This window comes from Rhamphochromis longiceps, linkage group LG3 (assembly GCF_057381845.1).
Source record: "Rhamphochromis longiceps isolate RC_006_pf linkage group LG3, R_longiceps_female_GT1.1, whole genome shotgun sequence".
Classification (NCBI taxonomy): domain Eukaryota; kingdom Metazoa; phylum Chordata; class Actinopteri; order Cichliformes; family Cichlidae; genus Rhamphochromis; species Rhamphochromis longiceps.
Window position 1 is genome coordinate 29,714,625 of NC_140559.1, and position 24,634 is coordinate 29,739,258.

General features: G+C 47.4%; 25 non-coding genes across 25 annotated transcripts; all 25 read left to right on the forward strand.

Annotated features, from left to right (window-relative positions):
• Nucleotides 1-319: 319 nt before the first annotated feature.
• trnaa-agc (transfer RNA alanine (anticodon AGC)) lies at nucleotides 320-392 on the forward strand. The gene has a single exon. It is a non-coding gene; the product is annotated as a tRNA-Ala (tRNA).
• Nucleotides 393-1,452: 1,060 nt separating this feature from the next.
• Nucleotides 1,453-1,534, forward strand: trnas-gcu (transfer RNA serine (anticodon GCU)). Its single transcript has one exon. It is a non-coding gene; the product is annotated as a tRNA-Ser (tRNA).
• A 637-nt stretch (nucleotides 1,535-2,171) lies between these two features.
• On the forward strand, nucleotides 2,172-2,244 carry trnaa-agc (transfer RNA alanine (anticodon AGC)). Its single transcript has one exon. It is a non-coding gene; the product is annotated as a tRNA-Ala (tRNA).
• A 1,059-nt stretch (nucleotides 2,245-3,303) lies between these two features.
• trnas-gcu (transfer RNA serine (anticodon GCU)) lies at nucleotides 3,304-3,385 on the forward strand. The gene has a single exon. It is a non-coding gene; the product is annotated as a tRNA-Ser (tRNA).
• Nucleotides 3,386-4,022: 637 nt separating this feature from the next.
• trnaa-agc (transfer RNA alanine (anticodon AGC)) lies at nucleotides 4,023-4,095 on the forward strand. Its single transcript has one exon. It is a non-coding gene; the product is annotated as a tRNA-Ala (tRNA).
• Nucleotides 4,096-5,155: 1,060 nt separating this feature from the next.
• trnas-gcu (transfer RNA serine (anticodon GCU)) lies at nucleotides 5,156-5,237 on the forward strand. Its single transcript has one exon. It is a non-coding gene; the product is annotated as a tRNA-Ser (tRNA).
• A 637-nt stretch (nucleotides 5,238-5,874) lies between these two features.
• Nucleotides 5,875-5,947, forward strand: trnaa-agc (transfer RNA alanine (anticodon AGC)). Its single transcript has one exon. It is a non-coding gene; the product is annotated as a tRNA-Ala (tRNA).
• Nucleotides 5,948-7,006: 1,059 nt separating this feature from the next.
• On the forward strand, nucleotides 7,007-7,088 carry trnas-gcu (transfer RNA serine (anticodon GCU)). Its single transcript has one exon. It is a non-coding gene; the product is annotated as a tRNA-Ser (tRNA).
• A 637-nt stretch (nucleotides 7,089-7,725) lies between these two features.
• trnaa-agc (transfer RNA alanine (anticodon AGC)) lies at nucleotides 7,726-7,798 on the forward strand. The gene has a single exon. It is a non-coding gene; the product is annotated as a tRNA-Ala (tRNA).
• Nucleotides 7,799-8,857: 1,059 nt separating this feature from the next.
• trnas-gcu (transfer RNA serine (anticodon GCU)) lies at nucleotides 8,858-8,939 on the forward strand. The gene has a single exon. It is a non-coding gene; the product is annotated as a tRNA-Ser (tRNA).
• Nucleotides 8,940-10,708: 1,769 nt separating this feature from the next.
• Nucleotides 10,709-10,790, forward strand: trnas-gcu (transfer RNA serine (anticodon GCU)). Its single transcript has one exon. It is a non-coding gene; the product is annotated as a tRNA-Ser (tRNA).
• A 1,769-nt stretch (nucleotides 10,791-12,559) lies between these two features.
• Nucleotides 12,560-12,641, forward strand: trnas-gcu (transfer RNA serine (anticodon GCU)). The gene has a single exon. It is a non-coding gene; the product is annotated as a tRNA-Ser (tRNA).
• Nucleotides 12,642-13,278: 637 nt separating this feature from the next.
• On the forward strand, nucleotides 13,279-13,351 carry trnaa-agc (transfer RNA alanine (anticodon AGC)). The gene has a single exon. It is a non-coding gene; the product is annotated as a tRNA-Ala (tRNA).
• A 1,059-nt stretch (nucleotides 13,352-14,410) lies between these two features.
• On the forward strand, nucleotides 14,411-14,492 carry trnas-gcu (transfer RNA serine (anticodon GCU)). The gene has a single exon. It is a non-coding gene; the product is annotated as a tRNA-Ser (tRNA).
• Nucleotides 14,493-15,129: 637 nt separating this feature from the next.
• trnaa-agc (transfer RNA alanine (anticodon AGC)) lies at nucleotides 15,130-15,202 on the forward strand. The gene has a single exon. It is a non-coding gene; the product is annotated as a tRNA-Ala (tRNA).
• A 1,059-nt stretch (nucleotides 15,203-16,261) lies between these two features.
• Nucleotides 16,262-16,343, forward strand: trnas-gcu (transfer RNA serine (anticodon GCU)). The gene has a single exon. It is a non-coding gene; the product is annotated as a tRNA-Ser (tRNA).
• Nucleotides 16,344-16,980: 637 nt separating this feature from the next.
• Nucleotides 16,981-17,053, forward strand: trnaa-agc (transfer RNA alanine (anticodon AGC)). The gene has a single exon. It is a non-coding gene; the product is annotated as a tRNA-Ala (tRNA).
• Nucleotides 17,054-18,112: 1,059 nt separating this feature from the next.
• Nucleotides 18,113-18,194, forward strand: trnas-gcu (transfer RNA serine (anticodon GCU)). Its single transcript has one exon. It is a non-coding gene; the product is annotated as a tRNA-Ser (tRNA).
• Nucleotides 18,195-18,831: 637 nt separating this feature from the next.
• trnaa-cgc (transfer RNA alanine (anticodon CGC)) lies at nucleotides 18,832-18,904 on the forward strand. Its single transcript has one exon. It is a non-coding gene; the product is annotated as a tRNA-Ala (tRNA).
• Nucleotides 18,905-19,973: 1,069 nt separating this feature from the next.
• On the forward strand, nucleotides 19,974-20,055 carry trnas-gcu (transfer RNA serine (anticodon GCU)). Its single transcript has one exon. It is a non-coding gene; the product is annotated as a tRNA-Ser (tRNA).
• A 637-nt stretch (nucleotides 20,056-20,692) lies between these two features.
• trnaa-cgc (transfer RNA alanine (anticodon CGC)) lies at nucleotides 20,693-20,765 on the forward strand. The gene has a single exon. It is a non-coding gene; the product is annotated as a tRNA-Ala (tRNA).
• Nucleotides 20,766-21,818: 1,053 nt separating this feature from the next.
• Nucleotides 21,819-21,900, forward strand: trnas-gcu (transfer RNA serine (anticodon GCU)). The gene has a single exon. It is a non-coding gene; the product is annotated as a tRNA-Ser (tRNA).
• Nucleotides 21,901-22,537: 637 nt separating this feature from the next.
• On the forward strand, nucleotides 22,538-22,610 carry trnaa-cgc (transfer RNA alanine (anticodon CGC)). Its single transcript has one exon. It is a non-coding gene; the product is annotated as a tRNA-Ala (tRNA).
• A 1,069-nt stretch (nucleotides 22,611-23,679) lies between these two features.
• trnas-gcu (transfer RNA serine (anticodon GCU)) lies at nucleotides 23,680-23,761 on the forward strand. The gene has a single exon. It is a non-coding gene; the product is annotated as a tRNA-Ser (tRNA).
• Nucleotides 23,762-24,398: 637 nt separating this feature from the next.
• On the forward strand, nucleotides 24,399-24,471 carry trnaa-cgc (transfer RNA alanine (anticodon CGC)). The gene has a single exon. It is a non-coding gene; the product is annotated as a tRNA-Ala (tRNA).
• Nucleotides 24,472-24,634: the final 163 nt, after the last annotated feature.

Sequence of the window (24,634 nt, forward strand, 5' to 3'; positions counted from 1 at the left end):
ATTTTCTCCCCTCTTACCTTCACAATACTGGCCGATGGCAGCCAAGAGTCACGCAGCAATGCCCCCAGTCCAGTCTGACATCTCTTTTTCTCCAGAAGCAGCTGAAAGGTGCTTCCACAAACGGTGACAGTCTCCCAGCATAATGTGTAGTGCCCAGACTAGAGTTGGTCCTTAATGTCTCGTATGCGCAGTGATTCTACCACGGGGTCTTGTTGTAGTTGGCATGCCCAGAAACCCATGAAGGCGAGGCGTCCTTTTTAGATCCCCCGGAGTTAAAGGTCCATATGACAAGATGAAGCTACAATCCCCAACCGACAAAGGGGAATTAGCTCAAATGGGAGAGCGCTCGCTTAGCATGCGAGAGGTAGCGGGATCGATACCCGCATTCTCCAGTGACCCTTTGCACATCCCCGAGATGCCCACCAGCAAATTCTGCATCCAATCCATTGGTTTTGTCTCATTATGTCTATGACTTTACTCATTATACTCACTTTTCAAGGCTTTGTGTCATCACTTCAGGGAAGCATTCAAAGGAAAAGAAAAAGTAATGTTGTCGTGTAAATAAGAATGCTAGGGGTGCTAGACCAATGGCAAAGGAAAAGCCTTATAGTGAGTTCAAGGTGAGCCTTGACACTAAGCATGGAGAAAGGGACTTGTACCAATTGGTATGGCAGAGAGATGAAGCTGGAAAGGATGGACAGCAGTTTAAAGTCATTAAGGGTGGAAATGGTAATGTGCTAACAAGGGAAGGAGTACTTTGAAGGGAAGATGTGGGTGGAGACCAAATAAAGGGGTGATTTGTGACACCAGGATAGCAGCAGGTGTGAAAGGCAAGCTTTACAGGACGGTGGTGAGAACTGCTCTGATGTATTGTTTTATGACTGTGGCACGGAGGAAAAGACGAGAGGCCGAGATGGAGTTGTCAGAGTTGAAGATGGTAAGTTTTTTTTATGTTGGGAGTGTCCAGGATGGAAAAAGATTAGAACTGACTATGTCAGAGGGACAGCTGGGGTTGAGCGGTTTGGAGACAAAGTTAGACCGGTAAGGCTGCGGTGGTTTGGAAATGTGCAGAGGAGGAAAATAAGATATACTGGGAAAAGGGTGTAAAATATGGAGCTGCTAGGCAGGAGGAAAAGAAAAATACAGAAGAGAAAGTTCATGGATCTAGTTGAGGAGGACATGAAGAGGGTTGCTGTGACAGAGGAGAATGCTAGGGGCAGGGTGAGATGGAGGCAGATGATCCACTCTGGCAACCCCCAAGAAGAACAGGCTCAAAGAAGAAGCCAGCATCACTCCAGGCTTCTACCAAAGTGTTACGCAGCCCCTCGTGGGGGATCTGGAGTAGATTTCCCTGCGTCGATACACTAGCGCTCAGCTCGCATTTTGTCCATCCAGACTACATGGTCACAGAATAAATTCCCAATTCTGCTGGCAAAGAAGCTGCAGCCACGAGATGAGGTGGCCGAGAGGTTAAGGCGATGGACTGCTAATCCATTGTGCTCTGCACGCGTGGGTTCGAATCCCATCCTCGTCGAGTCCTCTTTCTACTTATCTTAATGCATGTTGTGAGATTGGCTCCCAAAGTAGGCATGATGCAATGCCTCAGCTCTTCTTTGGCTCAGTACTCCCTATAGTTCACCATGTGGTCTTGTTGCACAGGTCACGTTAAAGAGAATGGTCTGCTAATACAATGGCCAAAAGATACTTTGTTTCCAGAATAGTCAGTACTCCAAACGAACGCATGTGGCTTCCTTTGGCAAATGTTTATTTGCACGTCTCCTCTGAGTACCTTTCAGGTACTGTCAGGTTAACGCTGGCTTTAAACCTCATCAGTGTTTGTCCATCTGAGGTGATTGTCTCCCCTCTTACCTTCACAATACTGGCCGATGGCAGCCAAGAGTCACGCAGCAATGCCCCCAGTCCAGTCTGACATCTCTTTTTCTCCAGAAGCAGCTGAAAGGTGCTTCCACAAACGGTGACAGTCTCCCAGCATAATGTGTAGTGCCCAGACTAGAGTTGGTCCTTAATGTCTCGTATGCGCAGTGATTCTACCACGGGGTCTTGTTGTAGTTGGCATGCCCAGAAACCCATGAAGGTGAGGCGTCCTTTTTAGATCCGCCGGAGTTAAAGGTCCATATGACAAGATGAAGCTACAATCCCCAAGCGACAAAGGGGAATTAGCTCAAATGGGAGAGCGCTCGCTTAGCATGCGAGAGGTAGCGGGATCGATACCCGCATTCTCCAGTGACCCTTTGCACATCCCCGAGATGCCCACCAGCAGGTTCTGCATCCAATCCATTGGTTTTGTCTCATTATGTCTATGACTTTACTCATTATACTCACTTTTCAAGGCTTTGTGTCATCACTTCAGGGAAGCATTCAAAGGAAAAGAAAAAGTAATGTTGTCGTGTAAATAAGAATGCTAGGGGTGCTAGACCAATGGCAAAGGAAAAGCCTTATAGTGAGTTCAAGGTGAGCCTTGACACTAAGCATGGAGAAAGGGACTTGTACCAATTGGTATGGCAGAGAGATGAAGCTGGAAAGGATGGACAGCAGTTTAAAGTCATTAAGGGTGGAAATGGTAATGTGCTAACAAGGGAAGGAGTACTTTGAAGGGAAGATGTGGGTGGAGACCAAATAAAGGGGTGATTTGTGACACCAGGATAGCAGCAGGTGTGAAAGGCAAGCTTTACAGGACGGTGGTGAGAACTGCTCTGATGTATTGTTTTATGACTGTGGCACGGAGGAAAAGACGAGAGGCCGAGATGGAGTTGTCAGAGTTGAAGATGGTAAGTTTTTTTATGTTGGGAGTGTCCAGGATGGAAAAAGATTAGAACTGACTATGTCAGAGGGACAGCTGGGGTTGAGCGGTTTGGAGACAAAGTTAGACCGGTAAGGCTGCGGTGGTTTGGAAATGTGCAGAGGAGGAAAATAAGATATACTGGGAAAAGGGTGTAAAATATGGAGCTGCTAGGCAGGAGGAAAAGAAAAATACAGAAGAGAAAGTTCATGGATCTAGTTGAGGAGGACATGAAGAGGGTTGCTGTGACAGAGGAGAATGCTAGGGGCAGGGTGAGATGGAGGCAGATGATCCACTCTGGCAACCCCCAAGAAGAACAGGCTCAAAGAAGAAGCCAGCATCACTCCAGGCTTCTACCAAAGTGTTACGCAGCCCCTCGTGGGGGATCTGGAGTAGATTTCCCTGCGTCGATACACTAGCGCTCAGCTCGCATTTTGTCCATCCAGACTACATGGTCACAGAATAAATTCCCAGTTCTGCTGGCAAAGAAACTGCATCCATGAGATGAGGTGGCCGAGAGGTTAAGGCGATGGACTGCTAATCCATTGTGCTCTGCACGCGTGGGTTCGAATCCCATCCTCGTCGAGTCCTCTTTCTACTTATCTTAATGCATGTTGTGAGATTGGCTCCCAAAGTAGGCATGATGCAATGCCTCAGCTCTTCTTTGGCTCAGTACTCCCTATAGTTCACCATGTGGTCTTGTTGCACAGGTCACGTTAAAGAGAATGGTCTGCTAATACAATGGCCAAAAGATACTTTGTTTCCAGAATAGTCAGTACTCCAAACGAACGCATGTGGCTTCCTTTGGCAAATGTTTATTTGCACGTCTCCTCTGAGTACCTTTCAGGTACTGTCAGGTTAACGCTGGCTTTAAACCTCATCAGTGTTTGTCCATCTGAGGTGATTGTCTCCCCTCTTACCTTCACAATACTGGCCGATGGCAGCCAAGAGTCACGCAGCAATGCCCCCAGTCCAGTCTGACATCTCTTTTTCTCCAGAAGCAGCTGAAAGGTGCTTCCACAAACGGTGACAGTCTCCCAGCATAATGTGTAGTGCCCAGACTAGAGTTGGTCCTTAATGTCTCGTATGCGCAGTGATTCTACCACGGGGTCTTGTTGTAGTTGGCATGCCCAGAAACCCATGAAGGCGAGGCGTCCTTTTTAGATCCGCCGGAGTTAAAGGTCCATATGACAAGATGAAGCTACAATCCCCAAGCCACAAAGGGGAATTAGCTCAAATGGGAGAGCGCTCGCTTAGCATGCGAGAGGTAGCGGGATCGATACCCGCATTCTCCAGTGACCCTTTGCACATCCCCGAGATGCCCACCAGCAGGTTCTGCATCCAATCCATTGGTTTTGTCTCATTATGTCTATGACTTTACTCATTATACTCACTTTTCAAGGCTTTGTGTCATCACTTCAGGGAAGCATTCAAAGGAAAAGAAAAAGTAATGTTGTCGTGTAAATAAGAATGCTAGGGGTGCTAGACCAATGGCAAAGGAAAAGCCTTATAGTGAGTTCAAGGTGAGCCTTGACACTAAGCATGGAGAAAGGGACTTGTACCAATTGGTATGGCAGAGAGATGAAGCTGGAAAGGATGGACAGCAGTTTAAAGTCATTAAGGGTGGAAATGGTAATGTGCTAACAAGGGAAGGAGTACTTTGAAGGGAAGATGTGGGTGGAGACCAAATAAAGGGGTGATTTGTGACACCAGGATAGCAGCAGGTGTGAAAGGCAAGCTTTACAGGACGGTGGTGAGAACTGCTCTGATGTATTGTTTTATGACTGTGGCACGGAGGAAAAGACGAGAGGCCGAGATGGAGTTGTCAGAGTTGAAGATGGTAAGTTTTTTTTATGTTGGGAGTGTCCAGGATGGAAAAAGATTAGAACTGACTATGTCAGAGGGACAGCTGGGGTTGAGCGGTTTGGAGACAAAGTTAGACCGGTAAGGCTGCGGTGGTTTGGAAATGTGCAGAGGAGGAAAATAAGATATACTGGGAAAAGGGTGTAAAATATGGAGCTGCTAGGCAGGAGGAAAAGAAAAATACAGAAGAGAAAGTTCATGGATCTAGTTGAGGAGGACATGAAGAGGGTTGCTGTGACAGAGGAGAATGCTAGGGGCAGGGTGAGATGGAGGCAGATGATCCACTCTGGCAACCCCCAAGAAGAACAGGCTCAAAGAAGAAGCCAGCATCACTCCAGGCTTCTACCAAAGTGTTACGCAGCCCCTCGTGGGGGATCTGGAGTAGATTTCCCTGCGTCGATACACTAGCGCTCAGCTCGCATTTTGTCCATCCAGACTACATGGTCACAGAATAAATTCCCAATTCTGCTGGCAAAGAAGCTGCAGCCACGAGATGAGGTGGCCGAGAGGTTAAGGCGATGGACTGCTAATCCATTGTGCTCTGCACGCGTGGGTTCGAATCCCATCCTCGTCGAGTCCTCTTTCTACTTATCTTAATGCATGTTGTGAGATTGGCTCCCAAAGTAGGCATGATGCAATGCCTCAGCTCTTCTTTGGCTCAGTACTCCCTATAGTTCACCATGTGGTCTTGTTGCACAGGTCACGTTAAAGAGAATGGTCTGCTAATACAATGGCCAAAAGATACTTTGTTTCCAGAATAGTCAGTACTCCAAACGAACGCATGTGGCTTCCTTTGGCAAATGTTTATTTGCACGTCTCCTCTGAGTACCTTTCAGGTACTGTCAGGTTAACGCTGGCTTTAAACCTCATCAGTGTTTGTCCATCTGAGGTGATTGTCTCCCCTCTTACCTTCACAATACTGGCCGATGGCAGCCAAGAGTCACGCAGCAATGCCCCCAGTCCAGTCTGACATCTCTTTTTCTCCAGAAGCAGCTGAAAGGTGCTTCCACAAACGGTGACAGTCTCCCAGCATAATGTGTAGTGCCCAGACTAGAGTTGGTCCTTAATGTCTCGTATGCGCAGTGATTCTACCACGGGGTCTTGTTGTAGTTGGCATGCCCAGAAACCCATGAAGGTGAGGCGTCCTTTTTAGATCCGCCGGAGTTAAAGGTCCATATGACAAGATGAAGCTACAATCCCCAAGCGACAAAGGGGAATTAGCTCAAATGGGAGAGCGCTCGCTTAGCATGCGAGAGGTAGCGGGATCGATACCCGCATTCTCCAGTGACCCTTTGCACATCCCCGAGATGCCCACCAGCAGGTTCTGCATCCAATCCATTGGTTTTGTCTCATTATGTCTATGACTTTACTCATTATACTCACTTTTCAAGGCTTTGTGTCATCACTTCAGGGAAGCATTCAAAGGAAAAGAAAAAGTAATGTTGTCGTGTAAATAAGAATGCTAGGGGTGCTAGACCAATGGCAAAGGAAAAGCCTTATAGTGAGTTCAAGGTGAGCCTTGACACTAAGCATGGAGAAAGGGACTTGTACCAATTGGTATGGCAGAGAGATGAAGCTGGAAAGGATGGACAGCAGTTTAAAGTCATTAAGGGTGGAAATGGTAATGTGCTAACAAGGGAAGGAGTACTTTGAAGGGAAGATGTGGGTGGAGACCAAATAAAGGGGTGATTTGTGACACCAGGATAGCAGCAGGTGTGAAAGGCAAGCTTTACAGGACGGTGGTGAGAACTGCTCTGATGTATTGTTTTATGACTGTGGCACGGAGGAAAAGACGAGAGGCCGAGATGGAGTTGTCAGAGTTGAAGATGGTAAGTTTTTTTATGTTGGGAGTGTCCAGGATGGAAAAAGATTAGAACTGACTATGTCAGAGGGACAGCTGGGGTTGAGCGGTTTGGAGACAAAGTTAGACCGGTAAGGCTGCGGTGGTTTGGAAATGTGCAGAGGAGGAAAATAAGATATACTGGGAAAAGGGTGTAAAATATGGAGCTGCTAGGCAGGAGGAAAAGAAAAATACAGAAGAGAAAGTTCATGGATCTAGTTGAGGAGGACATGAAGAGGGTTGCTGTGACAGAGGAGAATGCTAGGGGCAGGGTGAGATGGAGGCAGATGATCCACTCTGGCAACCCCCAAGAAGAACAGGCTCAAAGAAGAAGCCAGCATCACTCCAGGCTTCTACCAAAGTGTTACGCAGCCCCTCGTGGGGGATCTGGAGTAGATTTCCCTGCGTCGATACACTAGCGCTCAGCTCGCATTTTGTCCATCCAGACTACATGGTCACAGAATAAATTCCCAGTTCTGCTGGCAAAGAAACTGCATCCATGAGATGAGGTGGCCGAGAGGTTAAGGCGATGGACTGCTAATCCATTGTGCTCTGCACGCGTGGGTTCGAATCCCATCCTCGTCGAGTCCTCTTTCTACTTATCTTAATGCATGTTGTGAGATTGGCTCCCAAAGTAGGCATGATGCAATGCCTCAGCTCTTCTTTGGCTCAGTACTCCCTATAGTTCACCATGTGGTCTTGTTGCACAGGTCACGTTAAAGAGAATGGTCTGCTAATACAATGGCCAAAAGATACTTTGTTTCCAGAATAGTCAGTACTCCAAACGAACGCATGTGGCTTCCTTTGGCAAATGTTTATTTGCACGTCTCCTCTGAGTACCTTTCAGGTACTGTCAGGTTAACGCTGGCTTTAAACCTCATCAGTGTTTGTCCATCTGAGGTGATTGTCTCCCCTCTTACCTTCACAATACTGGCCGATGGCAGCCAAGAGTCACGCAGCAATGCCCCCAGTCCAGTCTGACATCTCTTTTTCTCCAGAAGCAGCTGAAAGGTGCTTCCACAAACGGTGACAGTCTCCCAGCATAATGTGTAGTGCCCAGACTAGAGTTGGTCCTTAATGTCTCGTATGCGCAGTGATTCTACCACGGGGTCTTGTTGTAGTTGGCATGCCCAGAAACCCATGAAGGCGAGGCGTCCTTTTTAGATCCGCCGGAGTTAAAGGTCCATATGACAAGATGAAGCTACAATCCCCAAGCCACAAAGGGGAATTAGCTCAAATGGGAGAGCGCTCGCTTAGCATGCGAGAGGTAGCGGGATCGATACCCGCATTCTCCAGTGACCCTTTGCACATCCCCGAGATGCCCACCAGCAGGTTCTGCATCCAATCCATTGGTTTTGTCTCATTATGTCTATGACTTTACTCATTATACTCACTTTTCAAGGCTTTGTGTCATCACTTCAGGGAAGCATTCAAAGGAAAAGAAAAAGTAATGTTGTCGTGTAAATAAGAATGCTAGGGGTGCTAGACCAATGGCAAAGGAAAAGCCTTATAGTGAGTTCAAGGTGAGCCTTGACACTAAGCATGGAGAAAGGGACTTGTACCAATTGGTATGGCAGAGAGATGAAGCTGGAAAGGATGGACAGCAGTTTAAAGTCATTAAGGGTGGAAATGGTAATGTGCTAACAAGGGAAGGAGTACTTTGAAGGGAAGATGTGGGTGGAGACCAAATAAAGGGGTGATTTGTGACACCAGGATAGCAGCAGGTGTGAAAGGCAAGCTTTACAGGACGGTGGTGAGAACTGCTCTGATGTATTGTTTTATGACTGTGGCACGGAGGAAAAGACGAGAGGCCGAGATGGAGTTGTCAGAGTTGAAGATGGTAAGTTTTTTTATGTTGGGAGTGTCCAGGATGGAAAAAGATTAGAACTGACTATGTCAGAGGGACAGCTGGGGTTGAGCGGTTTGGAGACAAAGTTAGACCGGTAAGGCTGCGGTGGTTTGGAAATGTGCAGAGGAGGAAAATAAGATATACTGGGAAAAGGGTGTAAAATATGGAGCTGCTAGGCAGGAGGAAAAGAAAAATACAGAAGAGAAAGTTCATGGATCTAGTTGAGGAGGACATGAAGAGGGTTGCTGTGACAGAGGAGAATGCTAGGGGCAGGGTGAGATGGAGGCAGATGATCCACTCTGGCAACCCCCAAGAAGAACAGGCTCAAAGAAGAAGCCAGCATCACTCCAGGCTTCTACCAAAGTGTTACGCAGCCCCTCGTGGGGGATCTGGAGTAGATTTCCCTGCGTCGATACACTAGCGCTCAGCTCGCATTTTGTCCATCCAGACTACATGGTCGTAGAATAAATTCCCAATTCTGCTGGCAAAGAAACTGCAGCCACGAGATGAGGTGGCCGAGAGGTTAAGGCGATGGACTGCTAATCCATTGTGCTCTGCACGCGTGGGTTCGAATCCCATCCTCGTCGAGTCCTCTTTCTACTTATCTTAATGCATGTTGTGAGATTGGCTGCCAAAGAAGGCATGATGCAATGCCTCAGCTCTTCTTTGGCTCAGTACTCCCTATAGTTCACCATGTGGTCTTGTTGCACAGGTCACGTTAAAGAGAATGGTCTGCTAATACAATGGCCAAAAGATACTTTGTTTCCAGAATAGTCAGTGCTCCACACGAACGCATGTGGCTTCCTTTGGCAAATGTTTATTTGCACGTCTCCTCTGAGTACCTTTCAGGTACTGTCAGGCTAACGCTGGCTTTAAACCTCATCAGTGTTTGTCCATCTGAGGTGATTTTCTCCCCTCTTACCTTCACAATACTGGCCGATGGCAGCCAAGAGTCACGCAGCAATGCCCCCAGTCCAGTCTGACATCTCTTTTTCTCCAGAAGCAGCTGAAAGGTGCTTCCACAAACGGCGACAGTCTCCCAGCATAATGTGTAGTGCCCAGACTAGAGTTGGTCCTTAATGTCTCGTATGCGCAGTGATTCTACCACGGGGTCTTGTTGTAGTTGGCATGCCCAGAAACCCATGAAGGCGAGGCGTCCTTTTTAGATCCCCCGGAGTTAAAGGTCCATATGACAAGATGAAGCTACAATCCCCAAGCGACAAAGGGGAATTAGCTCAAATGGGAGAGCGCTCACTTAGCATGCGAGAGGTAGCGGGATCGATACCCGCATTCTCCAGTGACCCTTTGCACATCCCCGAGATGCCCACCAGCAGGTTCTGCATCCAATCCATTGGTTTTGTCTCATTATGTCTATGACTTTACTCATTATACTCACTTTTCAAGGCTTTGTGTCATCACTTCAGGGAAGCATTCAAAGGAAAAGAAAAAGTAATGTTGTCGTGTAAATAAGAATGCTAGGGGTGCTAGACCAATGGCAAAGGAAAAGCCTTATAGTGAGTTCAAGGTGAGCCTTGACACTAAGCATGGAGAAAGGGACTTGTACCAATTGGTATGGCAGAGAGATGAAGCTGGAAAGGATGGACAGCAGTTTAAAGTCATTAAGGGTGGAAATGGTAATGTGCTAACAAGGGAAGGAGTACTTTGAAGGGAAGATGTGGGTGGAGACCAAATAAAGGGGTGATTTGTGACACCAGGATAGCAGCAGGTGTGAAAGGCAAGCTTTACAGGACGGTGGTGAGAACTGCTCTGATGTATTGTTTTATGACTGTGGCACGGAGGAAAAGACGAGAGGCCGAGATGGAGTTGTCAGAGTTGAAGATGGTAAGTTTTTTTATGTTGGGAGTGTCCAGGATGGAAAAAGATTAGAACTGACTATGTCAGAGGGACAGCTGGGGTTGAGCGGTTTGGAGACAAAGTTAGACCGGTAAGGCTGCGGTGGTTTGGAAATGTGCAGAGGAGGAAAATAAGATATACTGGGAAAAGGGTGTAAAATATGGAGCTGCTAGGCAGGAGGAAAAGAAAAATACAGAAGAGAAAGTTCATGGATCTAGTTGAGGAGGACATGAAGAGGGTTGCTGTGACAGAGGAGAATGCTAGGGGCAGGGTGAGATGGAGGCAGATGATCCACTCTGGCAACCCCCAAGAAGAACAGGCTCAAAGAAGAAGCCAGCATCACTCCAGGCTTCTACCAAAGTGTTACGCAGCCCCTCGTCGGGGATCTGGAGTAGATTTCCCTGCGTCGATACACTAGCGCTCAGCTCGCATTTTGTCCATCCAGACTACATGGTCGCAGAATAAATTCCCAATTCTGCTGGCAAAGAAGCTGCAGCCACGAGATGAGGTGGCCGAGAGGTTAAGGCGATGGACTGCTAATCCATTGTGCTCTGCACGCGTGGGTTCGAATCCCATCCTCGTCGAGTCCTCTTTCTACTTATCTTAATGCATGTTGTGAGATTGGCTCCCAAAGTAGGCATGATGCAATGCCTCAGCTCTTCTTTGGCTCAGTACTCCCTATAGTTCACCATGTGGTCTTGTTGCACAGGTCACGTTAAAGAGAATGGTCTGCTAATACAATGGCCAAAAGATACTTTGTTTCCAGAATAGTCAGTACTCCAAACGAACGCATGTGGCTTCCTTTGGCAAATGTTTATTTGCACGTCTCCTCTGAGTACCTTTCAGGTACTGTCAGGTTAACGCTGGCTTTAAACCTCATCAGTGTTTGTCCATCTGAGGTGATTGTCTCCCCTCTTACCTTCACAATACTGGCCGATGGCAGCCAAGAGTCACGCAGCAATGCCCCCAGTCCAGTCTGACATCTCTTTTTCTCCAGAAGCAGCTGAAAGGTGCTTCCACAAACGGTGACAGTCTCCCAGCATAATGTGTAGTGCCCAGACTAGAGTTGGTCCTTAATGTCTCGTATGCGCAGTGATTCTACCACGGGGTCTTGTTGTAGTTGGCATGCCCAGAAACCCATGAAGGCGAGGCGTCCTTTTTAGATCCCCCGGAGTTAAAGGTCCATATGACAAGATGAAGCTACAATCCCCAACCGACAAAGGGGAATTAGCTCAAATGGGAGAGTGCTCGCTTAGCATGCGAGAGGTAGCGGGATCGATACCCGCATTCTCCAGTGACCCTTTGCACATCCCCGAGCAGCCCACCAGCAGGTTCTGAAGCCAGTCCATTGGTTTTGTCTCATTATGTCTATGACTTTACTCATTATACTCACTTTTCAAGGCTTTGTGTCATCACTTCAGGGAAGCATTCAAAGGAAAAGAAAAAGTAATGTTGTCGTGTAAATAAGAATGCTAGGGGTGCTAGACCAATGGCAAAGGAAAAGCCTTATAGTGAGTTCAAGGTGAGCCTTGACACTAAGCATGGAGAAAGGGACTTGTACCAATTGGTATGGCAGAGAGATGAAGCTGGAAAGGATGGACAGCAGTTTAAAGTCATTAAGGGTGGAAATGGTAATGTGCTAACAAGGGAAGGAGTACTTTGAAGGGAAGATGTGGGTGGAGACCAAATAAAGGGGTGATTTGTGACACCAGGATAGCAGCAGGTGTGAAAGGCAAGCTTTACAGGACGGTGGTGAGAACTGCTCTGATGTATTGTTTTATGACTGTGGCACGGAGGAAAAGACGAGAGGCCGAGATGGAGTTGTCAGAGTTGAAGATGGTAAGTTTTTTTATGTTGGGAGTGTCCAGGATGGAAAAAGATTAGAACTGACTATGTCAGAGGGACAGCTGGGGTTGAGCGGTTTGGAGACAAAGTTAGACCGGTAAGGCTGCGGTGGTTTGGAAATGTGCAGAGGAGGAAAATAAGATATACTGGGAAAAGGGTGTAAAATATGGAGCTGCTAGGCAGGAGGAAAAGAAAAATACAGAAGAGAAAGTTCATGGATCTAGTTGAGGAGGACATGAAGAGGGTTGCTGTGACAGAGGAGAATGCTAGGGGCAGGGTGAGATGGAGGCAGATGATCCACTCTGGCAACCCCCAAGAAGAACAGGCTCAAAGAAGAAGCCAGCATCACTCCAGGCTTCTACCAAAGTGTTACGCAGCCCCTCGTGGGGGATCTGGAGTAGATTTCCCTGCGTCGATACACTAGCGCTCAGCTCGCATTTTGTCCATCCAGACTACATGGTCGTAGAATAAATTCCCAATTCTGCTGGCAAAGAAACTGCAGCCACGAGATGAGGTGGCCGAGAGGTTAAGGCGATGGACTGCTAATCCATTGTCCTCTGCACGCGTGGGTTCGAATCCCATCCTCGTCGAGTCCTCTTTCTACTTATCTTAATGCATGTTGTGAGATTGGCTGCCAAAGAAGGCATGATGCAATGCCTCAGCTCTTCTTTGGCTCAGTACTCCCTATAGTTCACCATGTGGTCTTGTTGCACAGGTCACGTTAAAGAGAATGGTCTGCTAATACAATGGCCAAAAGATACTTTGTTTCCAGAATAGTCAGTGCTCCACACGAACGCATGTGGCTTCCTTTGGCAAATGTTTATTTGCACGTCTCCTCTGAGTACCTTTCAGGTACTGTCAGGCTAACGCTGGCTTTAAACCTCATCAGTGTTTGTCCATCTGAGGTGATTTTCTCCCCTCTTACCTTCACAATACTGGCCGATGGCAGCCAAGAGTCACGCAGCAATGCCCCCAGTCCAGTCTGACATCTCTTTTTCTCCAGAAGCAGCTGAAAGGTGCTTCCACAAACGGTGACAGTCTCCCAGCATAATGTGTAGTGCCCAGACTAGAGTTGGTCCTTAATGTCTCGTATGCGCAGTGATTCTACCACGGGGTCTTGTTGTAGTTGGCATGCCCAGAAACCCATGAAGGCGAGGCGTCCTTTTTAGATCCCCCGGAGTTAAAGGTCCATATGACAAGATGAAGCTACAATCCCCAACCGACAAAGGGGAATTAGCTCAAATGGGAGAGCGCTCGCTTAGCATGCGAGAGGTAGCGGGATCGATACCCGCATTCTCCAGTGACCCTTTGCACATCCCCGAGATGCCCACCAGCAAATTCTGCATCCAATCCATTGGTTTTGTCTCATTATGTCTATGACTTTACTCATTATACTCACTTTTCAAGGCTTTGTGTCATCACTTCAGGGAAGCATTCAAAGGAAAAGAAAAAGTAATGTTGTCGTGTAAATAAGAATGCTAGGGGTGCTAGACCAATGGCAAAGGAAAAGCCTTATAGTGAGTTCAAGGTGAGCCTTGACACTAAGCATGGAGAAAGGGACTTGTACCAATTGGTATGGCAGAGAGATGAAGCTGGAAAGGATGGACAGCAGTTTAAAGTCATTAAGGGTGGAAATGGTAATGTGCTAACAAGGGAAGGAGTACTTTGAAGGGAAGATGTGGGTGGAGACCAAATAAAGGGGTGATTTGTGACACCAGGATAGCAGCAGGTGTGAAAGGCAAGCTTTACAGGACGGTGGTGAGAACTGCTCTGATGTATTGTTTTATGACTGTGGCACGGAGGAAAAGACGAGAGGCCGAGATGGAGTTGTCAGAGTTGAAGATGGTAAGTTTTTTTATGTTGGGAGTGTCCAGGATGGAAAAAGATTAGAACTGACTATGTCAGAGGGACAGCTGGGGTTGAGCGGTTTGGAGACAAAGTTAGACCGGTAAGGCTGCGGTGGTTTGGAAATGTGCAGAGGAGGAAAATAAGATATACTGGGAAAAGGGTGTAAAATATGGAGCTGCTAGGCAGGAGGAAAAGAAAAATACAGAAGAGAAAGTTCATGGATCTAGTTGAGGAGGACATGAAGAGGGTTGCTGTGACAGAGGAGAATGCTAGGGGCAGGGTGAGATGGAGGCAGATGATCCACTCTGGCAACCCCCAAGAAGAACAGGCTCAAAGAAGAAGCCAGCATCACTCCAGGCTTCTACCAAAGTGTTACGCAGCCCCTCGTCGGGGATCTGGAGTAGATTTCCCTGCGTCGATACACTAGCGCTCAGCTCGCATTTTGTCCATCCAGACTACATGGTCACAGAATAAATTCCCAATTCTGCTGGCAAAGAAGCTGCAGCCACGAGATGAGGTGTCCGAGAGGTTAAGGCGATGGACTGCTAATCCATTGTGCTCTGCACGCGTGGGTTCGAATCCCATCCTCGTCGAGTCCTCTTTCTACTTATCTTAATGCATGTTGTGAGATTGGCTCCCAAAGTAGGCATGATGCAATGCCTCAGCTCTTCTTTGGCTCAGTACTCCCTATAGTTCACCATGTGGTCTTGTTGCACAGGTCACGTTAAAGAGAATGGTCTGCTAATACAATGGCCAAAAGATACTTTGTTTCCAGAATAGTCAGTGCTCCAAACGAACGCATGTGGCTTCCTTTGGCAAATGTTTATTTGCACGTCTCCTCTGAGTACCTTTCAGGTACTGTCAGGTTAACGCTGGCTTTAAACCTCATCAGTGTTTGTCCATCTGAGGTGATTGTCTCCCCTCTTACCTTCACAATACTGGCCGATGGCAGCCAAGAGTCACGCAGCAATGCCCCCAGTCCAGTCTGACATCTCTTTTTCTCCAGAAGCAGCTGAAAGGTGCTTCCACAAACGGTGACAGTCTCCCAGCATAATGTGTAGTGCCCAGACTAGAGTTGGTCCTTAATGTCTCGTATGCGCAGTGATTCTACCACGGGGTCTTGTTGTAGTTGGCATGCCCAGAAACCCATGAAGGCGAGGCGTCCTTTTTAGATCCCCCGGAGTTAAAGGTCCATATGACAAGATGAAGCTACAATCCCCAAGCGACAAAGGGGAATTAGCTCAAATGGGAGAGCGCTCGCTTAGCATGCGAGAGGTAGCGGGATCGATACCCGCATTCTCCAGTGACCCTTTGCACATCCCCGAGCAGCCCACCAGCAGGTTCTGAAGCCAGTCCATTGGTTTTGTCTCATTATGTCTATGACTTTACTCATTATACTCACTTTTCAAGGCTTTGTGTCATCACTTCAGGGAAGCATTCAAAGGAAAAGAAAAAGTAATGTTGTCGTGTAAATAAGAATGCTAGGGGTGCTAGACCAATGGCAAAGGAAAAGCCTTATAGTGAGTTCAAGGTGAGCCTTGACACTAAGCATGGAGAAAGGGACTTGTACCAATTGGTATGGCAGAGAGATGAAGCTGGAAAGGATGGACAGCAGTTTAAAGTCATTAAGGGTGGAAATGGTAATGTGCTAACAAGGGAAGGAGTACTTTGAAGGGAAGATGTGGGTGGAGACCAAATAAAGGGGTGATTTGTGACACCAGGATAGCAGCAGGTGTGAAAGGCAAGCTTTACAGGACGGTGGTGAGAACTGCTCTGATGTATTGTTTTATGACTGTGGCACGGAGGAAAAGACGAGAGGCCGAGATGGAGTTGTCAGAGTTGAAGATGGTAAGTTTTTTTATGTTGGGAGTGTCCAGGATGGAAAAAGATTAGAACTGACTATGTCAGAGGGACAGCTGGGGTTGAGCGGTTTGGAGACAAAGTTAGACCGGTAAGGCTGCGGTGGTTTGGAAATGTGCAGAGGAGGAAAATAAGATATACTGGGAAAAGGGTGTAAAATATGGAGCTGCTAGGCAGGAGGAAAAGAAAAATACAGAAGAGAAAGTTCATGGATCTAGTTGAGGAGGACATGAAGAGGGTTGCTGTGACAGAGGAGAATGCTAGGGGCAGGGTGAGATGGAGGCAGATGATCCACTCTGGCAACCCCCAAGAAGAACAGGCTCAAAGAAGAAGCCAGCATCACTCCAGGCTTCTACCAAAGTGTTACGCAGCCCCTCGTGGGGGATCTGGAGTAGATTTCCCTGCGTCGATACACTAGCGCTCAGCTCGCATTTTGTCCATCCAGACTACATGGTCGTAGAATAAATTCCCAATTCTGCTGGCAAAGAAACTGCAGCCACGAGATGAGGTGGCCGAGAGGTTAAGGCGATGGACTGCTAATCCATTGTCCTCTGCACGCGTGGGTTCGAATCCCATCCTCGTCGAGTCCTCTTTCTACTTATCTTAATGCATGTTGTGAGATTGGCTGCCAAAGAAGGCATGATGCAATGCCTCAGCTCTTCTTTGGCTCAGTACTCCCTATAGTTCACCATGTGGTCTTGTTGCACAGGTCACGTTAAAGAGAATGGTCTGCTAATACAATGGCCAAAAGATACTTTGTTTCCAGAATAGTCAGTACTCCAAACGAACGCATGTGGCTTCCTTTGGCAAATGTTTATTTGCACGTCTCCTCTGAGTACCTTTCAGGTACTGTCAGGCTAACGCTGGCTTTAAACCTCATCAGTGTTTGTCCATCTGAGGTGATTGTCTCCCCTCTTACCTTCACAATACTGGCCGATGGCAGCCAAGAGTCACGCAGCAATGCCCCCAGTCCAGTCTGACATCTCTTTTTCTCCAGAAGCAGCTGAAAGGTGCTTCCACAAACGGTGACAGTCTCCCAGCATAATGTGTAGTGCCCAGACTAGAGTTGGTCCTTAATGTCTCGTATGCGCAGTGATTCTACCACGGGGTCTTGTTGTAGTTGGCATGCCCAGAAACCCATGAAGGCGAGGCGTCCTTTTTAGATCCCCCGGAGTTAAAGGTCCATATGACAAGATGAAACTACAATCCCCAACCGACAAAGGGGAATTAGCTCAAATGGGAGAGCGCTCGCTTAGCATGCGAGAGGTAGCGGGATCGATACCCGCATTCTCCAGTGACCCTTTGCACATCCCCGAGATGCCCACCAGCAAATTCTGCATCCAATCCATTGGTTTTGTCTCATTATGTCTATGACTTTACTCATTATACTCACTTTTCAAGGCTTTGTGTCATCACTTCAGGGAAGCATTCAAAGGAAAAGAAAAAGTAATGTTGTCGTGTAAATAAGAATGCTAGGGGTGCTAGACCAATGGCAAAGGAAAAGCCTTATAGTGAGTTCAAGGTGAGCCTTGACACTAAGCATGGAGAAAGGGACTTGTACCAATTGGTATGGCAGAGAGATGAAGCTGGAAAGGATGGACAGCAGTTTAAAGTCATTAAGGGTGGAAATGGTAATGTGCTAACAAGGGAAGGAGTACTTTGAAGGGAAGATGTGGGTGGAGACCAAATAAAGGGGTGATTTGTGACACCAGGATAGCAGCAGGTGTGAAAGGCAAGCTTTACAGGACGGTGGTGAGAACTGCTCTGATGTATTGTTTTATGACTGTGGCACGGAGGAAAAGACGAGAGGCCGAGATGGAGTTGTCAGAGTTGAAGATGGTAAGTTTTTTTATGTTGGGAGTGTCCAGGATGGAAAAAGATTAGAACTGACTATGTCAGAGGGACAGCTGGGGTTGAGCGGTTTGGAGACAAAGTTAGACCGGTAAGGCTGCGGTGGTTTGGAAATGTGCAGAGGAGGAAAATAAGATATACTGGGAAAAGGGTGTAAAATATGGAGCTGCTAGGCAGGAGGAAAAGAAAAATACAGAAGAGAAAGTTCATGGATCTAGTTGAGGAGGACATGAAGAGGGTTGCTGTGACAGAGGAGAATGCTAGGGGCAGGGTGAGATGGAGGCAGATGATCCACTCTGGCAACCCCCAAGAAGAACAGGCTCAAAGAAGAAGCCAGCATCACTCCAGGCTTCTACCAAAGTGTTACGCAGCCCCTCGTGGGGGATCTGGAGTAGATTTCCCTGCGTCGATACACTAGCGCTCAGCTCGCATTTTGTCCATCCAGACTACATGGTCACAGAATAAATTCCCAATTCTGCTGGCAAAGAAACTGCAGCCACGAGATGAGGTGGCCGAGAGGTTAAGGCGATGGACTGCTAATCCATTGTGCTCTGCACGCGTGGGTTCGAATCCCATCCTCGTCGAGTCCTCTTTCTACTTATCTTAATGCATGTTGTGAGATTGGCTGCCAAAGAAGGCATGATGCAATGCCTCAGCTCTTCTTTGGCTCAGTACTCCCTATAGTTCACCATGTGGTCTTGTTGCACAGGTCACGTTAAAGAGAATGGTCTGCTAATACAATGGCCAAAAGATACTTTGTTTCCAGAATAGTCAGTACTCCAAACGAACGCATGTGTCTTCCTTTGGCAAATGTTTATTTGCACGTCTCCTCTGAGTACCTTTCAGGTACTGTCAGGTTAACGCTGGCTTTAAACCTCATCAGTGTTTGTCCATCTGAGGTGATTGTCTCCCCTCTTACCTTCACAATACTGGCCGATGGCAGCCAAGAGTCACGCAGCAATGCCCCCAGTCCAGTCTGACATCTCTTTTTCTCCAGAAGCAGCTGAAAGGTGCTTCCACAAACGGTGACAGTCTCCCAGCATAATGTGTAGTGCCCAGACTAGAGTTGGTCCTTAATGTCTCGTATGCGCAGTGATTCTACCACGGGGTCTTGTTGTAGTTGGCATGCCCAGAAACCCATGAAGGCGAGGCGTCCTTTTTAGATCCGCCTGAGTTAAAGGTCCATATGATAAGATGAAGCTACAATCCCCAAGCGACAAAGGGGAATTAGCTCAAATGGGAGAGCGCTCGCTTCGCATGCGAGAGGTAGCGGGATCGATACCCGCATTCTCCAGTGACCCTTTGCACATCCCCGAGCAGCCCACCAGCAGGTTCTGCAGGCAATCCATTGGTTTTGTCTCATTATGTCTATGACTTTACTCATTATTCTCACTTTTCAAGGCTTTGTGTCATCACTTCAGGGAAGCATTCAAAGGAAAAGGAAGGAAAAGAAAAAGTAATGTTGTCGTGTAAATAAGAATGCTAGGGGTGCTAGACCAATGGCAAAGGAAAAGCCTTATAGTGAGTTCAAGCTGAGCCTTGACACTAAGCATGGAGAAAGGGACTTGTACCAATTGGTATGGCAGAGAGATGAAGCTGGAAAGGATGGACAGCAGTTTAAAGTCATTAAGGGTGGAAATGGTAATGTGCTAACAAGGGAAGGAGTACTTTGAAGGGAAGATGTGGGTGGAGACCAAATAAAGGGGTGATTTGTGACACCAGGATAGCAGCAGGTGTGAAAGGCAAGCTTTACAGGACGGTGGTGAGAACTGCTCTGATGTATTGTTTTATGACTGTGGCACGGAGGAAAAGACGAGAGGCCGAGATGGAGTTGTCAGAGTTGAAGATGGTAAGTTTTTTTATGTTGGGAGTGTCCAGGATGGAAAAAGATTAGAACTGACTATGTCAGAGGGACAGCTGGGGTTGAGCGGTTTGGAGACAAAGTTAGACCGGTAAGGCTGCGGTGGTTTGGAAATGTGCAGAGGAGGAAAATAAGATATACTGGGAAAAGGGTGTAAAATATGGAACTGCTAGGCAGGAGGAAAAGAAAAATACAGAAGAGAAAGTTCATGGATCTAGTTGAGGAGGACATGAAGAGGGTTGCTGTGACAGAGGAGAATGCTAGGGGCAGGGTGAGATGGAGGCAGATGATCCACTCTGGCAACCCCCAAGAAGAACAGGCTCAAAGAAGAAGCCAGCATCACTCCAGGCTTCTACCAAAGTGTCACGCAGCCCCTCGTGGGGGATCTGGAGTAGATTTCCCTGCGTCGATACACTAGCGCTCAGCTCGCATTTTGTCCATCCAGACTACATGGTCACAGAATAAATTCCCAATTCTGCTGGCAAAGAAGCTGCAGCCATGAGATGAGGTGGCCGAGAGGTTAAGGCGATGGACTGCTAATCCATTGTGCTCTACACGCGTGGGTTCGAATCCCATCCTCGTCGAGTCCTCTTTATACTTATCTTAATGCATGTTGTGAGATTGTCTGCCAAAGTAGGCATGATGCAAGACCTCAGCTCGTCTTTGGCTCAGTACTCCCTATAGTTCACCATGTGGTCTTGTTGCACAGGTCACGTTAAAGAGAATGGTCTGCTAATACAATGGCCAAAAGATACTTTGTTTCCAGAATAGTCAGTACTCCAAACGAACGCATGTGTCTTCCTTTGGCAAATGTTTATTTGCACGTCTCCTCTGAGTACCTTTCAGTTACTGTCAGGTTAACGCTGGCTTTAAACCTCATCAGTGTTTGTCCATCTGAGGTGATTGTCTCCCCTCTTACCTTCACAATACTGGCCGATGGCAGCCAAGAGTCACGCAGCAATGCCCCCAGTCCAGTCTGACATCTCTTTTTCTCCAGAAGCAGCTGAAAGGTGCTTCCACAAACGGTGACAGTGTCCCAGCATAATGTGTAGTGCCCAGACTAGAGTTGGTCCTTAATGTCTCGTATGCGCAGTGATTCTACCACGGGGTCTTGTTGTAGTTGGCATGCCCAGAAACCCATGAAGGCGAGGCGTCCTTTTTAGATCCCCCGGAGTTAAAGGTCCATATGACAAGATGAAGCTACAATCCCCAACCGACAAAGGGGAATTAGCTCAAATGGGAGAGCGCTCGCTTCGCATGCGAGAGGTAGCGGGATCGATACCCGCATTCTCCAGTGACCCTTTGCACATCCCCGAGATGCCCACCAGCAAATTCAGCATCCACTCCATTGGTTTTGTCTCATTATGACTTTACTCATTATACTCACTTTTCAAGGCTTTGTGTCCTCACTTCAGGGAAGCATTCAAAGGAAAAGAAAAAGTAATGTTGTCGTGTAAATAAGAATGCTAGGGGTGCTAGACCAATGGCAAAGGAAAAGCCTTATAGTGAGTTCAAGGTGAGCCTTGACACTAAGCATGGAGAAAGGGACTTGTACCAATTGGTATGGCAGAGAGATGAAGCTGGAAAGGATGGACAGCAGTTTAAAGTCATTAAGGGTGGAAATGGTAATGTGCTAACAAGGGAAGGAGTACTTTGAAGGGAAGATGTGGGTGGAGACCAAATAAAGGGGTGATTTGTGACACCAGGATAGCAGCAGGTGTGAAAGGCAAGCTTTACAGGACGGTGGTGAGAACTGCTCTGATGTATTGTTTTATGACTGTGGCACGGAGGAAAAGACGAGAGGCCGAGATGGAGTTGTCAGAGTTGAAGATGGTAAGTTTTTTTATGTTGGGAGTGTCCAGGATGGAAAAAGATTAGAACTGACTATGTCAGAGGGACAGCTGGGGTTGAGCGGTTTGGAGACAAAGTTAGACCGGTAAGGCTGCGGTGGTTTGGAAATGTGCAGAGGAGGAAAATAAGATATACTGGGAAAAGGGTGTAAAATATGGAGCTGCTAGGCAGGAGGAAAAGAAAAATACAGAAGAGAAAGTTCATGGATCTAGTTGAGGAGGACATGAAGAGGGTTGCTGTGACAGAGGAGAATGCTAGGGGCAGGGTGAGATGGAGGCAGATGATCCACTCTGGCAACCCCCAAGAAGAACAGGCTCAAAGAAGAAGCCAGCATCACTCCAGGCTTCTACCAAAGTGTTACGCAGCCCCTCGTGGGGGATCTGGAGTAGATTTCCCTGCGTCGATACACTAGCGCTCAGCTCGCATTTTGTCCATCCAGACTACATGGTCACAGAATAAATTCCCAATTCTGCTGGCAAAGAAACTGCAGCCACGAGATGAGGTGTCCGAGAGGTTAAGGCGATGGACTGCTAATCCATTGTGCTCTGCACGCGTGGGTTCGAATCCCATCCTCGTCGAGTCCTCTTTCTACTTATCTTAATGCATGTTGTGAGATTGGCTGCCAAAGAAGGCATGATGCAATGCCTCAGCTCTTCTTTGGCTCAGTACTCCCTATAGTTCACCATGTGGTCTTGTTGCACAGGTCACGTTAAAGAGAATGGTCTGCTAATACAATGGCCAAAAGATACTTTGTTTCCAGAATAGTCAGTGCTCCAAACGAACGCATGTGGCTTCCTTTGGCAAATGTTTATTTGCACGTCTCCTCTGAGTACCTTTCAGGTACTGTCAGGTTAACGCTGGCTTTAAACCTCATCAGTGTTTGTCCATCTGAGGTGATTGTCTCCCCTCTTACCTTCACAATACTGGCCGATGGCAGCCAAGAGTCACGCAGCAATGCCCCCAGTCCAGTCTGACATCTCTTTTTCTCCAGAAGCAGCTGAAAGGTGCTTCCACAAACGGTGACAGTCTCCCAGCATAATGTGTAGTGCCCAGACTAGAGTTGGTCCTTAATGTCTCGTATGCGCAGTGATTCTACCACGGGGTCTTGTTGTAGTTGGCATGCCCAGAAACCCATGAAGGCGAGGCGTCCTTTTTAGATCCGCCTGAGTTAAAGGTCCATATGATAAGATGAAGCTACAATCCCCAAGCGACAAAGGGGAATTAGCTCAAATGGGAGAGCGCTCGCTTCGCATGCGAGAGGTAGCGGGATCGATACCCGCATTCTCCAGTGACCCTTTGCACATCCCCGAGCAGCCCACCAGCAGGTTCTGCAGGCAATCCATTGTTTTTGTCTCATTATGTCTATGACTTTACTCATTATTCTCACTTTTCAAGGCTTTGTGTCATCACTTCAGGGAAGCATTCAAAGGAAAAGGAAGGAAAAGAAAAAGTAATGTTGTCGTGTAAATAAGAATGCTAGGGGTGCTAGACCAATGGCAAAGGAAAAGCCTTATAGTGAGTTCAAGCTGAGCCTTGACACTAAGCATGGAGAAAGGGACTTGTACCAATTGGTATGGCAGAGAGATGAAGCTGGAAAGGATGGACAGCAGTTTAAAGTCATTAAGGGTGGAAATGGTAATGTGCTAACAAGGGAAGGAGTACTTTGAAGGGAAGATGTGGGTGGAGACCAAATAAAGGGGTGATTTGTGACACCAGGATAGCAGCAGGTGTGAAAGGCAAGCTTTACAGGACGGTGGTGAGAACTGCTCTGATGTATTGTTTTATGACTGTGGCACGGAGGAAAAGACGAGAGGCCGAGATGGAGTTGTCAGAGTTGAAGATGGTAAGTTTTTTTATGTTGGGAGTGTCCAGGATGGAAAAAGATTAGAACTGACTATGTCAGAGGGACAGCTGGGGTTGAGCGGTTTGGAGACAAAGTTAGACCGGTAAGGCTGCGGTGGTTTGGAAATGTGCAGAGGAGGAAAATAAGATATACTGGGAAAAGGGTGTAAAATATGGAACTGCTAGGCAGGAGGAAAAGAAAAATACAGAAGAGAAAGTTCATGGATCTAGTTGAGGAGGACATGAAGAGGGTTGCTGTGACAGAGGAGAATGCTAGGGGCAGGGTGAGATGGAGGCAGATGATCCACTCTGGCAACCCCCAAGAAGAACAGGCTCAAAGAAGAAGCCAGCATCACTCCAGGCTTCTACCAAAGTGTCACGCAGCCCCTCGTGGGGGATCTGGAGTAGATTTCCCTGCGTCGATACACTAGCGCTCAGCTCGCATTTTGTCCATCCAGACTACATGGTCACAGAATAAATTCCCAATTCTGCTGGCAAAGAAGCTGCAGCCATGAGATGAGGTGGCCGAGAGGTTAAGGCGATGGACTGCTAATCCATTGTGCTCTACACGCGTGGGTTCGAATCCCATCCTCGTCGAGTCCTCTTTATACTTATCTTAATGCATGTTGTGAGATTGTCTGCCAAAGTAGGCATGATGCAAGACCTCAGCTCGTCTTTGGCTCAGTACTCCCTATAGTTCACCATGTGGTCTTGTTGCACAGGTCACGTTAAAGAGAATGGTCTGCTAATACAATGGCCAAAAGATACTTTGTTTCCAGAATAGTCAGTACTCCAAACGAACGCATGTGTCTTCCTTTGGCAAATGTTTATTTGCACGTCTCCTCTGAGTACCTTTCAGTTACTGTCAGGTTAACGCTGGCTTTAAACCTCATCAGTGTTTGTCCATCTGAGGTGATTGTCTCCCCTCTTACCTTCACAATACTGGCCGATGGCAGCCAAGAGTCACGCAGCAATGCCCCCAGTCCAGTCTGACATCTCTTTTTCTCCAGAAGCAGCTGAAAGGTGCTTCCACAAACGGTGACAGTGTCCCAGCATAATGTGTAGTGCCCAGACTAGAGTTGGTCCTTAATGTCTCGTATGCGCAGTGATTCTACCACGGGGTCTTGTTGTAGTTGGCATGCCCAGAAACCCATGAAGGCGAGGCGTCCTTTTTAGATCCCCCGGAGTTAAAGGTCCATATGACAAGATGAAGCTACAATCCCCAACCGACAAAGGGGAATTAGCTCAAATGGGAGAGCGCTCGCTTCGCATGCGAGAGGTAGCGGGATCGATACCCGCATTCTCCAGTGACCCTTTGCACATCCCCGAGATGCCCACCAGCAAATTCAGCATCCACTCCATTGGTTTTGTCTCATTATGACTTTACTCATTATACTCACTTTTCAAGGCTTTGTGTCCTCACTTCAGGGAAGCATTCAAAGGAAAAGAAAAAGTAATGTTGTCGTGTAA